Source organism: Armigeres subalbatus, unplaced genomic scaffold, assembly GCF_024139115.2.
Source record: "Armigeres subalbatus isolate Guangzhou_Male unplaced genomic scaffold, GZ_Asu_2 Contig1540, whole genome shotgun sequence".
NCBI classification, from domain to species: Eukaryota; Metazoa; Arthropoda; class Insecta; order Diptera; family Culicidae; genus Armigeres; species Armigeres subalbatus.
In genome coordinates, this window is record NW_026942330.1 from 86,992 (window position 1) to 101,685 (window position 14,694).

At 36.0% G+C, this 14,694-nt stretch overlaps 1 long non-coding RNA gene and 1 pseudogene across 1 annotated transcript; both read left to right on the forward strand.

The window, feature by feature from the left end:
- LOC134202945 (uncharacterized) overlaps positions 1–14,694 on the forward strand; it is a 42,462-nt pseudogene that overhangs the window by 12,980 nt on the left and 14,788 nt on the right.
- Positions 10,130–11,069, forward strand: LOC134202943 (uncharacterized). The gene is made up of 3 exons (XR_009977384.1): positions 10,130–10,201; positions 10,274–10,583; positions 10,831–11,069. It is a non-coding gene; the product is annotated as an uncharacterized LOC134202943 (long non-coding RNA).

Below are 14,694 nucleotides of genomic sequence, written 5' to 3' on the forward strand. Positions count from 1 at the left end.
TAACCGCCCCTTCGGTGGGGTTTGATCCCACGACCCCAGTTCGCATGACAGGTGCTTTCCCTACTAAGCTACGAAGGACCTCCGTCGTCCACCGCAGCTTAGCGGGTACTGATGAAACCAAATTCCCAGCACCAGGTACCAGCCGATCTCTCGCAATACATTTTCAGAACTAACTCTCTCAAATGTATTTTTGTACACAATGTCAACCAAGTAGGATGAGTATTTAGTATTGTCCGGCTCCTACACACTTGCTTCATCAGCAACGGCGCTCAATGAAGTAGGGTTGTGTGAGGTTGTGCCAGTTTGGTCGTCAGATCCCAACACGACCACACAAGCGAAGAGAGATCGTTAATTGCCTATATGCCGGGTATTAAGCCACCCGGAGTGGAAATTAATTACTATGTCTGAAACTTGATTATGCATATGTACAACATGTGATAGATTTAGTTCGGAAAAGGTATTGGAGGGTAACCGCCCTTCGGTGGGGTTTGATCCCACGACCCCAGTTCGCATGACAGGTGCTTTCCCTACTAAGCTACGAAGGACCTCCGTCGTCCACCGCAGCTTAGCGGGTACTGATGAAACCAAATTCCCAGCACCAGGTACCAGCCGATCTCTCGCAATACATTTTCAGAACTAACTCTCTCAAATGTATTTTTGTACACAATGTCAACCAAGTAGGATGAGTATTTAATATTGTCCGGCTCCTACACACTTGCTTCATCAGCAACGGCGCTCAATGAAGTAGGGTTGTGTGAGGTTGTGCCAGTTTGGTCGTCAGATCCCAACACGACCACACAAGCGAAGAGAGATCGCCACTCGAGATCAGTACATTAAAAGTTAATTGCCTATATGCCGGGTATTAAGCCACCCGGAGTGGAAATTAATTACTATGTCTGAAACTTGATTATGCATATGTACAACATGTGATAGATTTAGTTCGGAAAAGGTATTGGAGGTAACCGCCCTTCGGTGGGTTTGATCCCACGACCCCAGTTCGCATGACAGGTGCTTTCCCTACTAAGCTACGAAGGACCTCCGTCGTCCACCGCAGCTTAGCGGGTACTGATGAAACCAAATTCCCAGCACCAGGTACCAGCCGATCTCTCGCAATACATTTTCAGAACTAACTCTCTCAAATGTATTTTTGTACACAATACTTTTTGTATACAATAACTACTTGGTTGACATTGTGTACAAAAATACATTTGAGAGAGTTAGTTCTGAAAATGTATTGCGAGAGATCGGCTGGTACCTGGTGCTGGGAATTTGGTTTCATCAGTACCCGCTAAGCTGCGGTGGACGACGGAGGTCCTTCGTAGCTTAGTAGGGAAAGCACCTGTCATGCGAACTGGGGTCGTGGGATCAAACCCCACCGAAGGGGCGGTTACCCTCCAATACCTTTTCCGAACTAAATCTATCACATGTTGTACATATGCATAATCAAGTTTCAGACATAGTAAAAATTATGCCATATCTCCGTTATGCCAAATGACCCTCACTTTTGTCGCTGTAGTCAATTATGCCAAATGTCCGTTAAGCCAAATGGCGTTATGCCAAATGACTTTATGCCAAATGACCCGCTCCCTAGGCATAACCCGTCCCGGATTATGTGGGACAGTCTACTTGCCTCGCATTTCCTGGGGCCCCGGAAAACGTTCCAAATTCCATGATGAATCTGTAAAGCCGTTATTCCTGCAGCTCACCAAAATGATGAACAAATTACCGTAAACAAATACGGTTATGTGCTGATTTTGGCAATGAAATGAGAGCTAGGACATGATATAACAATTCAATCGAGACTGCTTTGTTACTATTCAGACGGTAGCTCTAAAGAGGTGATTGCCATGCCAGTGTAACTTAATTAATTTGGTACAGAATCTTCCAAATACAGGTCGGACTCGATTATCCGGAGTATCGACTTTATTTTCACTCCGGATAATCAAATCCTCCGGATAATCGAATCACCATAAAAAAATTAAATCTGCAATTAAAAAATCTATGTTTTATTTTACTTGCAGTGGTATAGTCAATTACTTAGAAAAGAAAACCCTGAATAAACCATCTGCGGCATCGGTGACTTTCTGGTGTATTATGGAAAAACAATATTTTTGCCATAACTTTTGAGTCCATAGTCCGATTCAGCCATGAAATGATAAGACAGGATTTCCATTTGAATGCAAGAATGGTTGAGAATACGTGCAAAAAAAATGGCGGGATTATTTACGCGCTTTTTGTACAAAAACCCAGATTAATCCACCTAGCGTTGGTGGTGCCTTTCTCGCATTTAGTTAAGACACCAACCTTATATGGGGTTTATATGGTCCGATGTACCATTTTCTTCATAACTTTGAAACGCAATGACCGATCGTTATAAAATTCAATAGTGATCAACAAGGCTTTGTCCCCTGTCGAATGAAACTTGTTGCGAGAAAATCGGTCAAGGATTACTATACGAAAAATTGTTTTATGTTTTTTATAGCTTTTGTACACACACATACACACACACATACACACACACATACACACACATACACACATACATACACACGGACGGACAGACATGTGCTCAGCTCGCCGAGCCGAGTCGATTGGTATATAATACTATGGGTCTCAGAGACTTCTATAAAAAGTTCGTTTTCGGAGTGAAATGATAGCCTTTCGGTACAACTTAGTTGTACGAGAAAGGCAAAAATAGTTTTTTGGCCATTCTATGCCAACAACTCGAACGCAGACATTTACGATAACTGTTAAAAAGCAGCAGCATTAACTGCTTAACTGTTAAATATTAACTGTTAAAATAAATAATATATTAAATGTTAACTAACTAACTGTTAAAAGCAACAGCACATCCAAACTAACAACAAACTGATTTTGAAGCATTTGAATAATCTGGATCTGAAGAGTCTAGAAAATGTGAGAAAATTATAGATTTCCATGATATACGGAATCAAAAATATCTGAAGGTAGAAGTTTAGGTCATGACAACGATCTCAATCGAAAAGATACGAATCAGTTCCAGAATCCGAAATAAATGAGATATCAGAGAATGCCTCAAATCTGGAGCATTCTTAAATCGACAAAGATCTAACAATCTACTAAATCAGGAAAACTTCTGAAACGTCATCATCTCCATTTCATTGCTTTCAAACAATGGTTGTTCAAACTGAATACTTTCAAAAGACAACGGAAAACGGACAATACTCAGTAGTCCAGTGAAGATTATTTCGCTTATCGAAGAGTTTCCACAACTAGAAGAGCACAAATCGAACAAACGCCTCATAATACATTACATGTTACATACGCAAACACAACTCAGTTAGCTTAAATAAAAATATAGCATACCAAAACGATGAGATCTACCAATTACTTTTACTTCACTGAACAATATTATTTAAATTAACAAAAATATGCATTGCGTTTTATACTTGAACACTTTTAACAAAACATTGAAGATATTTTCAAGTTGCAAGCTAAATGCGTTTCTGTTGAAGATACAGAATTGTATTACGTAGTAAGATTTAGTGAAAGTATTTATATGTAAGAGAGAGATCGACTGGAAGATTTGTTCTGGATTTTTTTGGCTTTCTCAGTCTTATGTATTCAAAACGATGTGTTTTGTTTTGCCCGACGTTTCGGCCGTTTATTTTGGCCTTGAAAAAGGGCAAAACAAAACACATCGTTTTGAATACATAAGACTGAGAAAGCCAAAAAATCCAGAAGTATTTATATGTATAAAATATTGAGTAGAGTTTGAATGGTTTTATTAAGCGGCGCAGCCGAATTTTTTTTATGATATGGAAATTAGAATTATTATTAGAAATTATTAACTAATTTCGAAATTCCGCGAAATTCCGTTAAATTTCGTTAAAAAAAGATTTTTCTGTCGAAATTTTTTAACGATACGAAACGAAATCAGAAAATAAGATTTCGCCATAGTCAAATTCCGCGGAATTCCGCGGAATTTCGTTTCGAATGCCCTAAAACGAAATTTTTCGAAATACCGCATATGCTTAATTTTAATTGCCTACTGTTGGGCAATTCGGTGTTAAACATTCTTCAGATCATATTATGATAAAATCCTGTTACAACATTTGAAAAACAACGTCTACTAAGAACAAAATTGTATCAAAATAAGTTATAAATATCATAATATGTTAAAATTGTGTTCAGTTTCTGTTATGCTCTTCTAGTCGGGACGTTTTACTGTTAATGAGCTATTATCGTCATGGAAAGGTAAAACAAATCTTCTTTCATTTGAGCTATATTTTGTTATTGCCTTTCTCGTTTTTTTTTCTTTGTAACGGTTAACTATGTTCTTCCCTGATCCATCCAGTCGTTTTCTCCGTTCATATTTCATATCAAAGGCATTCAAATCATAAATTTGTTCCAGTTCTTAGTTCTCAAATCGTCAGTCTTCTATAGTATCGAACTATTTGAACCGAATCGAATATTTGGCCTAATACTGCTGCAACAGCGCAGCAAAACATTCCGTCGAGCTGAACTCATCCAATTTCTTTCTTGTTCGATATACGCTACGCTACCGGTAAATCTGGCGTTGATTGCCTCGGGGAATTATGCAGAGTTTATCATGCTCACAAAAGCAACAGCACTTGTTAAACTCACTCGAAAGATGGGTTCCCAAATGCTGCCAACAGCAACAACATCACCCAGCCGACAAACATAAACTGGAGCCGTCGTCGTTGGTTCAATTATTGTTTTGTATATAGACCTGTTATCTAATTTCTGTACGTTTCCGTTTTCTTGATATCGACGATATTACGGTTGTTGGGTGGTGGCGTGTGCGGCCATGCAATATTTTGATCAACGTTACGTACTGGTTGAAGCAGACTGGTGACGATTCCTTATCGATAGCCACTTGAGTTAATCGAGCTCTTGGGAACGATAATTTTGTGCTGGGTAGGATTGGACTTGTTGGCGCCATGGAGTTGATTGTTTCTAATTGTTGTCACATTTTTATTTTCAAAAGTTCATACAAATTACAAATTTCAAATTAATATTGAAATGGATCAAAAAATCTAATTAATCTACCTAGCGGCTTTCTTGTTCGTTGGGTTGAAGGTTGCGAAACAAATAAGAAAAATCTAAAATAACACTCATAGGTGGATATGCCTTATTTTTCACCTTCATTCATACTCATTATAAAGTTTCCTGATGTTGCAAGCAAATTGGATGAGTGTAAGTGCCAATCATTTTTCCTATACAGCTTTTGAAATTAGTATTTTGACCATCACTTTTGGATTCATAGTCCGATCTGTCAATTTTCAATAAGAAACAATGCAACCTGTTTCGAGCAAATCGGTTGAGGATAAGTGCCTGTAAAATTGGCGAAACTCAATTTGTGGAACTGAGTCGATTGGTATATAACCCTATGGTTCTAAGGGTTTCCTAAAAAAAGTTTGTTTTTGAAGCTAATATATATAGCCTATACTCGTACTTGGTGTACGAGAAAATCAAACATATTTACTTATCGGATTCGCATTTTCAAATCGAATTTACGGTTTTAAAAGTTAAGAAGAATGCTTTTTCGATCAAAACTTTATGAAAACTTCTTCTCTTTATAATAATGAATTAGGCATAAATGAAGCATTTATGAAAAAGCTCAACAACCAGAACTTTCATGTTGGTGAATATTGAGAAGAGATACACAGAAGCCTATCCAATCCACACAATGGAGAAGCAATGCAAGTCATACAATATGCTATAATCAATGTACTACTGCTTACACTGGTAAAAATAAAATGCATACTGTATTATATTCTGTGCACTGCGTCACATCTAGAGCGCTTGAAATAACATAAAACAATTTCACAACTGATGTACCGTCATCGAAGGGATGACAATGAAATATTCGAGACTAAGTAATTTATACTCTAAATACAAAAACAAAACTCTTCAAAATGATTTTTCATTTATCTTTACAACACCTGCCACCTAAGATGACGATACATATTACCTACTTTGTGGAAGCTTCCGGTCCACTTCAGACATCTATCTACTTGATTCAACAAGTGGTGTTTCGAGATACTTCCGAAAGTAATTAAAACTTCTAGTTCCGTATTTGAACTAACGCCTTCAAGCAAACAAATAAGTCGATGTATAAAGCCTTAAGTAAACAGTCCCATATCTCAGATTCATCAATGGCGAACATTTGATGGATTTTACGTCAGCTTTTCGTAACAACCTGACACAATTAAAGTATACATGGTGAAAGTCTGTATTTAAGTTTCTGCCGCAGACATGAAAATAAACTTTAATTTGGAAACTAAGAATGGCCTAAATTATACCCAAATTATATTATTCAGTTTGAAACAGTTCTACCGTTTCTGTATAAGAACTTTGCTTAGTTTGGTTGTTCAAAATCCTGTTATCGCAAAAAATATACTATCTTTATTTAAGTGCATCCCGGGATAAAAAATCTTCATATAAATTAACACGTCGACTAATGGAACATCATTTCCTGATTAGCACCAACTCATGAACTTGTGAAACAAGAGCCGGGTACTATCACATCACGTCACACATAAAAAATATTCACACTCCAGATATTACGATTAGAGTAAGTGTACCGGTTTTGTCAACTTTCGCAAATGAAAGTCCATTTTAATAAGCGACCTACAAAAATGCTCAGTTTTATACAGATTTTGGTAGGCTCCTAAACAGAATTTTAATCAAATCTATCATACGCTGATTGGCTAAACAATTCTCAGCTCCAGCAGGAGGTATACTTTCCTACTTTACTTCTGCGCAATTGGAACTGATCGATTGCTTTCGAAAAGTGAAGATATCTATCAGCATCAAGGATGGCTAAATTAGGAATCGTAATGCTGGAAACCGGTACACTTACCCTACAGCTATTTATTATCATCCACCACGCGCCACACTTCAGCTATGCCATCGAAGCGTAATTTTGCCACTTGACGGAAACTAATGAACTGAACGAAATCAGCTGATGACATACAAATACCACTTTTGATATGATTTTCAGACATTTTTTATCGATTACAATCAACGTTATATAATTATGAGTCGTTTTGTTGAAATGGCTAACATTGGCTAGGGGCCGTCCAGAAACCACGTGGTCATATATGGGGGGAGGGGGGGGGGTTTGGAAAATGACCACGATAAGCCACATGGGGGGAGGGGGGGTGTTGCTCTCGAACCACGTGGTTTTTTTACACGAAAACTTTTGGTGAATAACAATAGCGGTGTAAAAAATACAAATCATTAAAATGTAATGATTAAATCATTAAACGCAAAGCGCATCTAAGGGCCAATGCCCACGTAGCGTCTTTTCAACTCAGCTTTAAAAAGACGTAGGTGTGCATCTAGGAAAATCGATAACGCAGCGTCGGTCGCAACGCCGATGCATATCTGCATTATTTGACCATCTTAGTCTAAGATCCTATATCCATACATAAATAAACGAAAAAACAGGTTGCGATTCAGTCTCAATTTCCACAAAACAAATTGGATAGGAAAAATGGAAAAATATTTAAAAAAAAATCCGCCGCAGATGGTTTTTGGCATCACGCTGCCGACACTTTTTCATCAGTGGACTGCAGCTACAATTTTGAAAAATGTTCGTGTTTTTACAATAATCCAAGAAAAACTCTTAAGAAGAAAAATTCAAAAGAATTTCTTGTGGATATTCAGGAAAAATCAAGTAAAGAAATTTCCTGTAAAAACTTTGACATTACTTCATACAATCCTGATAAAGTGCTGGCATTCAGATTTTTTTTGAACAATTCTCTCTGAAAAATTTTGCTTGGAAATTTTGCTACAAATTGATAATGAAAAAAAAAACAAAACATCTCCAGTGTTAATTCCGAAAAATTTTCCTTAAAACTCCGAAAAAAAATCCATGTGAATTCAGTCTGAAAATTAAAAACAGTCCCGTGGGAAATACATATAATTTTCGGTGGAAAAACATTCTAATGAATTTCTTCGACAAGTTCTTCCGAATCTTCAGCAGAAATTCTTCTTCATTTACAAAAGAAGTTTTTCGAACATTTTAAGGAGTGCACTTCAAAATGTTCAGTCTCCAGTTAGCTTTGCGAGCAAAGGCATAGGATTGCCAATCCGGAGATGACGAGTTCGATTCTCGTTCCTGTCTAGGATGTTTTCGGGTGGGAAACATTCTCGACACCCTAGTTATAGTGTATCCATCGTACTTGCTACACAAGATATATAATCGTGCAATGGCTGGCATAAAAAAGCTTTCAATTTATAACTGAGGAAATGCTAATAGAATATACTAAGTTGAAAAGCAGACCAACTTCCAGTTGGAATATGGAGCCAATGCCACATGAAACACTTATTTATATATTTCCGTTGATTTTTTTTTTTTTTCAATTTTGGAATTTTGAAATGAAAAATTTTCGGAATACTTTTTTACGCTCTTTGTGAGTTCTATCAAATTTTTTTAAATTTTCCAAGTATTTTTTTATTCGAGGCATTATCTAGAATTTCCACGGAAGAGTCTATGGATTATCTCCAAAAAATTCTTTGGATTTTCAAAGAATAAATCTTCAGAACACTCAAGGTTCATGTTTTTTGAATTTGAACCAGAAATCATTTCAAAATTTCATCGGGAATTCATTCTTCCTCGGGATGTCATTCTGATTTCTTTGTAGGTTCAGCTAAACATTGCTTTAAATCTTTACCATGCAAAGATGCACAGGAAATGATTTAGAAGGTTCAAGGAATTTTCACATCAGAAAATCTTTAAAATTTTGATTTAATTTTTTGAGGAATTCCTACTGGAAATGCTTCAAAAGTACAACCTTTACAAGTACTACAAAAGTACAATATTTTCGTTATTTCCACTTGTAAAAACATCGGAATTTCCTCGGGAAATTCATTATTGGTGATTCAGATGAACTTTTTTCGATTTTCTACTGGAAAATCTTAGGAATTTCCATCGGAAATATTTTGGCATATTCCGAATAATTTCTTTTGGAAATTAAAAAAAACTGCTGAAAATTTCTAAGAATTTCTTTTGGAAAATGAAAAAAAAATCCATTGGCAATTTCCTTTGAAGATTCATTAAAATTGCCTAGGATTTTAAAAAAATCTTTAGAGATTCTGTAAAAAAGTAAGCTGGATTTTTTTTCGATTTTATACTGGAAATTCTCCGGAATTTGATGTTTATTGGAATTTTCATCGTAAATATGTATTTCGGATCCTTCTACGGATTCTTCTAGTTCTTCAAAATTTCTACCGAACATTTTTCGGAACTCTTCCACAGAATTTCGGGAATAAATGTCGTTGAAATTCTAAAGATTTTCCGGGGAGACTCCGAAGAATTTCTTATCAATATTCCGAAGGGTTTCCCTTGCAACTCCAGAATAATTATTCTTGAAAATTAGGAAGATCTTGGAATTAAAATTAATCCAAGCAATAAATGTAGGCAATAATTTAGGCTTAAGAAGCCTAGTTTTCATGATATTGAATATTTATCATAATTGATCGAAAAAATTAATAATGCACCTAAATGTTCTGATTGCACAAAATTCTAGAAGTGCATTTAAAAAATCAATATGAAATTCTAAATAAAATGCTTTTTAAATTCATAAAAGGGTCTTAGAACTAAGGAGATTCCTGCGATATGAAAAAAGTGCCAGTGTTCCAGAAAAAAAACTCTCCAATTCCTAAAACATTCTAGGTTAAAAAATAGTGTTATAATAACGATTGAAATTGAATTCCAAAACAAATCTCAACCCTTTCAGGAATGATGGGTCATATATGCCCAGTGTTTTAGATTGTCTATAAAATCACAAAAGAGAGCTAGGTCATCATTTTCTTCAGTAAAATTGTTCATCTAGATATTGGCTTTACAGAAAAAATATGGGAGCTCAACTTTGACTGACCATGAAAACTCAGATATCCGAAACCTTGCACGCTTAGATCAATTCACCTATTTATGGGTACTTCATTTACCCATATTTAGGTAATGCAAATTTTACTTATATTATGGGTGAATTGTACTAAGTTTATCAGTAAATTTCACTTATTTTATTGTAAAAGTTGCTTTACCCATATATGAGTAAATGAATTCACCCATATTTGGGTGAAAATATTTGAGCGTCCTTTCCTCAAAATGATCTTTTGCTGTTCGGCAGGCAGTATAGTGCAAAATTAATAAATAAATTTCTGTGGATTTATTAACTAATAAATGGTAAGTAAATGCAGATTTGTTAACTAATAGATATCCGCATTGATTTCCCTTCTAATTCTGCATTTTGCATAGGTGTCGAAACAAGTTAAAGGGCCACGGTCCAAAAGACGAATACCTTCCAGGAGGAAACAAAGCATCAACCGGTGAATAAATTACCGCACCCGTGGCCGAGCCCGTGGCGTACAACTTAATAAGGATATCGCAAATTGATACCGTAGCCAGTTTACTCCTGAGTAAAGGAAAGAATTGTCAATGCCACCATCAAGCAGCCCATATTTAGCCCTGGGACTTCAGCTCACGGAACTGCGAAACAATAAAATGAAAAGTCAGCCTATCAACCGAATCAGCCGTTGCAGGCCCGTGCCCACCAGCTTCTGTTGTGGTAAGTTTCAATACATTTTATTCTCAATAGAAAACCGGAAGCCTTTTAACGATCTGCATTTGAAATTTCACATCGAAAAAAGTAAATAATTTTCCAATTCGGAGAAGCCAAGGGAGACACGCACAACCTCCGAAGAGAAGCATGAATCGTAGAAAAAACACTTCGTCACTTGAAGGTTCCGGATTTTTATTGAGTAGTGGATCCACAAGTCTAGTTTCACATTGCTTAATATGTTGACTTTTAACAGGACTATAACGACCTCTGTGAACGTGAATAGATGCTACCCATGTTCCAGCAAACGTAAACACCCGGAAGCATGCCAACTGCGGCGTAATCCTCGGCACCTGCTGTTAGATGCTGAACTTTATTTTAGTGTAAATAGTACCAAGTATTATTGTACTATTATAAAATGCCTTGATATACTATTAAATTTATACTGTTTTAAATTTCATTTATTTGATATAATAAAATGATGTATTTCTTAGATTTTTATTGTTTTTGATATTAATATTAGAAAAATTCAGAATAGCTTCAAACAAAATAAAATCACCCATATTTGGGTAAAGTTTACCAATAAATCACCTCTACTTAACTACCTATATATGGGTAATCTAGGTTTACTCATAAATAGGTAAAGATCTATTCACCCATAAATACGTATGTGCACTTTTCGACGATTTTAGGTATACTTCACCCATATTTGGGTGAACTGAAGTAAGCGTGTGGGAAGATTTCGATTCTAAGAACGTGTAAATAAAGTTTAAATGTTTGAATCATTCTAAACAGATGGATGGTCAGATAAGATGGGTCATCCTGAACGTTAAGCCAGTGATTAATATTCAGGAATACGAGATGCTCAAGGTACTTCAAAATGCTCTCAAGTTCAGCCCACGAATCTACCAGATCAATCAAGACATTTGCAAAGTTCTCATCATCGGTATATACCCAATCCGATGAAATAAGCATATGATCCTAATTTCCATTAACATGAGATCAAAGAGACAAGGTACCCAAAATTATCTTGAGTCAACAGCAAGTTGCACAATGACTATGAGGTTTGTTCGCAAACTGTTTTTGTAGGGCCTTAGAAGCTCTGGGTTCACAGACTCGAGTAGTTCAAACATTACGACTTCCAGGACGTTTTGTATAACCTAAAAAGTCTGTAGTAGCTTGTATAAATAATAATTGAAGTCATATCAACCCAATGGACCTACTGGGATATTATATCATACATCATTCATAAGTTGGTTAATTGAATAAATCGAATGATCCGAACTCCAAAATAATAATTGGTCTATAATACATCCATTCCTCTATAAGTCGCTAATGAAAGGACCATTGACTGAAGCATATTCGAGATGTGGAATAGAAGTTCCTTGGAAAATTATTCAAAGGAACCATCAGATTGACCGAGAAAATATTTTTAGTATGGCATCATTGGCTTCCACGAGTCGATATCAAAATAAAATTTCAATGAAGAATTAGAAATTTTGAGAGATGAGCCAGCTCTGGATTGAAAATCTCTTTAGTAGAGAAAAAAATAGAAATTTTCCATAATAAAATAGGAAATTGCCAATAAAGAACAATAATACACACAACAATAATAAATTAGCACTTGAAAAAGCAAAAATTGCAATTATGAAATGAGAATTTTCCATAAAAAAATAAAAATGTTCAACGAAAAAATACAAAATTTTCATGAATAAATCAATATTAGCAATAAACAATTTAAAAAAAATAATTTTATAATTATTTATTTCTAATATTGATGATTCTGAAAACAATACTGAAATTTCTACAGGAATGCTACTCAAAAGAAACAACAGTAGGAGGTTTTATTTGCATCTCTAAGATTACATATTAACTTTGTGATTCTCTGATAAACCTTTCGTTGTAGGAGTTCAGATCAGATGCTTCGCTGAGGTTAATATCTTAAGAATTTCCAGTACTTCCAGAGCTATGGAAGGTCCCAAATACTCTAAGAAATCTATAGGGATATTCAGTGATGAACTTTATAGTTATTTTAAAAAAACCTAATAAAACAATTTAAAAAAATTAAAAAATAGGGATATTTTGGAAATTTTCTAAGCCATTATAAATTTTTCTCGAATTTTTTATAAGATATTCGCGAGTCCACATTTTTTGTATCCTCGTGATGCATTGAAGGTGTGCGAGTACACATTACAACATGATAACACAATCAAAAGTTTCGACTTCATGAAAATTTATAATTTCCATGCTGGGTTTAGTTTAATTTTGAATCAATTGAAATTGTCCATCTTCAAAATTGATCGGATTAACCATATGTTTTATAAGAAAATTATTTTGAGCAGAAAATTATTTTGAGCTTTTTAGTGGAATGTTTTCACCTGTCATAAGACGAGTTTAAATAATCCCATTGGGCATATGTTTTAGTTACATAAGGTTTTTTTTTAATTTTTGTACTTGAAAAAAACCACGTGGTCATAGGGGGGGAGGGGGAGTCTGCCAAATGACCACGATAAGTCACATGGGGGGAGGGGGGGTTGAAAATCTTCAAAAATATGACCACGTGGTTTCTGGATGGCCCCCTAGAAATTTGCTGATTGTTTAGCTAGGTATTAAGTAAGGCTTAAGATCAAATCTTCCGACGGTTGAAAGCTTTCTATAACAGCTTTAGTAATCAGCAAACGCCCGGAATCCTTATTTACTCTATGATTCTCATAAAGTTTTGATTTTTTAAAGATTAGTTACAGTTAAAGCTCAAACTTTACGTTTGATACCCAGCTTTTCATTCTTACATATTTGCTTGATACTTGATGGGTTACAGCTCCTCTTGAATGAACCCACGCCGCATGAAATATCCTTCTCCACTGGACTCGATCCTGTGCCAATCGCTTCCAGTCATTCGCGCACTCAAGTACTGCATAAAGCTATCGTGTGCGCGACCTTCCACGAAGCACAATCCAAATCCAATTCAAATCCTCCAATCCAAATCCAATCCAAATTTAATTCAAATCCAATCCAAATCCAATCCAAATCCAATCCAAATCCAATCCAATCCAAATCCAATCCAAATCCAATCCAAATCCAATCCAAATCCAATCCAAATCCAATCCAAATCCAATCCAAATCCAATCCAAACAAATTCAAATCCAATCCAAACCAATCAAACCAATCCAAACCAATCAAAACCAATCCAAACCAATCCAAACCAATCCAAACCAATCCAAACCAATCCAAACCAATCCAAACCAATCCAAACCAATCCAAACCAATCCAAACCAATCCAAACCAATCCAATCCAAACGCAACCAAACCAATCCAAACCAACCAAACCAATCCAAACCAATCCAAACCAATCCAAACCAATCCAAACCAAATCCAAACCAATCCAAACCAACCAAACCAATCCAAACCAATCCAAACCAACAAACCAATCCAAACCAATCCAAACCAATCCAAACCAACCAAACCAATCCAAACCAATCCAAACCAATCCAAACCAATCCAAACCAATCCAAACCAATCCAAACCAATCCAAACCAATCCAAACCAATCCAAACCAACCAAACCAATCCAAACCAACCAAACCAATCCAAACCAATCCAAACCAATCCAAACCAATCCAAACCAATCCCAATCCAACCAAACCAATCCAAACCAATCAAACCAATCAAAATCCAATCCAAACCAATCCAAACCAATCCAAACCAATCCAAACCAACCAAACCAATCCAAACCAATCCAAACCAATCCAAACCAATCCAAACCAATCCAAACGCAACCAAACCAACCAAACCAATCCAAACCAATCCAAACCAATCCAAACCAATCCAAACCAATCCAAACCAATCCAAACCAATCCAAACCAATCCAAACCAACCAAACCAATCCAAACCAATCCAAACCAACCAAACCAATCCAAACCAACCGAACCAATCCAAACCAATCCAAACCAATCCAAACCAATCCAAACCAATCCAAACCAACCAAACCAATCCAAACCAACCAAACCAACCAAACCAATCCAAACCAACCAAACCAACCAAACCAATCCAAACCAACCAAACCAATCCAAACCAATCCAAACCAACCAAACCAAACCAAACCAATCCAAACCAATCCAAAC